Below are 2,987 nucleotides of genomic sequence, written 5' to 3'. Positions count from 1 at the left end.
AATATCATGGTAAAAGTAAACTTTGTAGAAATTTAAAGTTCAATAGAGTCTGGAAGATCCACTATTGATTCATTGTAAAAAAAGGAATGTCACAGACTCATAAACTAAACTATATAAAATACTGAACAAAGTATCAAGCACACCTATATAATAGCTCTGCTGTTTTAGGTGACATATATTCTTATTTAGTCAAAGTTGATCTCATCCAAACAGCTATTGATAACCCAGATTAGTGCCAGCCTGATAATTGTTGATATGTTTGAGCCCTTTTGGTTGTCATTGTGTTAATTACTCTCAGTGACTCCTCTTATTTTCCCCCTGACTTTCCTCTTTAGGAAGCATTGTGACTATAACCCAAAGGTTATTTCCTCCTGACAAAATGTCCTAAGTACAAGAGATAAAGCTTTTATATTTGCTTTTCACAACTTGTCTAGTTTTTAGATGTTAGCATCCAATGTTCCAAATCTATTCTTACTATTGTCTCTAAATTAAAATGGGATACATAAGATTGTACTTTGTCTCTCATAGACTTGTTTTAATTCTTTAGTTTTAAATTGGGTGTGTGATAATTTGTTCCACAGTTAGCCACTGCCTTCTATCTGATTGATATTACTTCTCCATCTTCTACTTCCACAGATAAGGATCTTATTTGCATGTATTCCATATGCTAAAATATACTGGCAGAGTTGGGGCAATCAGTTCTTAGAAAAAGAGATCATGCTAGGAAAGGTAATTGTTGTTAGGTACCAACAAGTCATAACGACACTATAAACAATATATTTGAGCCTGGCTTTATCTGTGCCTTTCTTATCATTTCCAACATACTTCAGTCCATTGTTACAGTCAATTGATCTCATTGAAGATATCCTTCACTTTTGCTGACTTTCCAACTTGCCAAGCATGAATTCCTACTCAGAGGACCAGATTCTCCTAACCACATGTCCAAAGTATTTGGGATAAAGCTTCTGGATTCACACCTCCAATTGCTCTTTCCCTTTGCCTCTAAGGAGCAAACTGGTTTCACCCTCTCCAGGACAGACATATTTATTCTCTTGGCAGAATATGTGATACTCAATACTCCACCTTTACAACACGAAAGCATGTTGTTTTCTTCTGTCATTTTGAGCCGTTGTTCAACTTTCAGATGCAGAGCAAGTAATTGAAAAGACCATGTCTTTAATCAAGTGCACCTACGTCTTTAAACTAACATCATTGATCTTTAGAGCTTTAAAGAGACCTTTGACAGTAGATTTTCCCAATGCAATACATCTTCTAATCTCTTAAACTGGCCCTAAGAGTGTTCATTTTTAATCCAAGCAAGATGAAATCTTTGACAGTTTCAACCATTTCTTCATCTATCATGATGAGTATCAGCAAAATAGAGGAAGAACCTCAATGAGATACATTGACAGAGTGACTGCAGCAATGGGCTTTATCATCACTCAGATTATGGAATGACCCAAGAGATAACAAGGACCTATCTGTTTGTCATAAAGTTACTACAATTTGTAGTTGACTAAAAGACAGCTAACAACAACCATTACAGAACATGAAATTTTATACATTCTATTTAATTTTTTTATGACTTTGATTTTTTTTAGATTCCTATTTCACACTCTATGTCCTAAAGTTAATAGATTTTGGTAGTTGTTTCTTATTATTTGAAATGATGCTATATAAGTATAGAAAATTTCTGGAAACTTACTCCATATATCTCCTTAAGATCTATCTTCTCTAGCTGCAATTTATCTCCTCCAACCTCCAGTTTATCACTTTACAATGTTGCACAAATTTGATCATATAGTATCTTATGTATTCTGTCTGGCTTCTTTCACTTAGTGTATCTCTGAGATTTGCCACTCTACTTCATATACAAAAAGTAGTACTCTAGTTCATAGATTTATTGTAATTTCATTACTCATTGATGATCACATTTTTTTTTCCATTTTGGGGCAATTATGAATACTAAAGCCACAATGTTTTTTGCTTTATTTAAAATAAAAAATCTACTCTACTTTGAGTAGGCAGCTCCACTTCAGTCTTGCTTTGAGAGCTTTCCAACTTGTGGGGTTCATCTTTCAGATATATCAGACAATATTTGAGCATTATTCATAAAATTGATATTGGTCAAACACATTTTACTGTGTGTATCACAGCAAATTGTGGTTAACTTTAAGAAAAATACAACACTTGATTGTGCTTATGCAGAACCTGTACTTGGATCAGGAAGTGGTCCTCAGAACAGAACAGGGGAGCACTGCATGGTTCAAAATCAGGGAAGGAGTATGTCAGAGACGCATTCTTTTCCCATAACTTTTTAATTTATAAGCAGCACAGATAGTTCAGGAAGCAGGGTGGTACCATCAGTATTAAAGGAAGACTCATCAAAAGTCTATGCTATGCAGATCACAGAAGTTTGCTTGCTGAGACTGAAGGAGACATGAAGTGTTTGCTGCAGAAGGTAGATGGTGGTCTTCATTATGGATTGAAGCTCAATATCAAGAAGACAATGATTGTCACCACTAGGCCAATTGGCAGTGGTATAATAGAGAACAGATTCATGTTGTTAGTAATTACAACTTCCTTGACTCTACTACCAACACTCTTAGCACCAGTAGCAGGAAATCAAAAGATGAATTTTATTGGGAAAACCTGCTGTCAGGGACCTCTCCAGAGTACTGAAAAGCAACGATGTCAGTCTAGAGACTAAGGCGTGCCTAATCCAAGCCATGGTCTTCACAATTACTTGCTATGAGTAAGGGAGTTAAACAATGACCAAAGATGACAACAGAATTGAGGCTTTCAAATTGTGGTGCTGGAAGACAGACTTGAACATACCATGGACTGTCATGAAAACAAATAGGTCTGCCTTGAAGAGGGTGAAACCAAGTTTCTCCTTGGATGCTAGGATTTTGAAGCTCCATCCTACATACTTTTGGCATATGGCCAGGAGACTCCAGTCCTTGGAAAAGGACATCATGCTTGGA

This window comes from Elephantulus edwardii, unplaced genomic scaffold (genome assembly GCF_000299155.1).
Source record: "Elephantulus edwardii isolate Elephantulus edwardi_28Jun2011 unplaced genomic scaffold, EleEdw1.0 scaffold00112, whole genome shotgun sequence".
NCBI lineage: Eukaryota > Metazoa > Chordata > Mammalia > Macroscelidea > Macroscelididae > Elephantulus > Elephantulus edwardii.
This window is presented reverse-complemented; position numbering follows the sequence as displayed.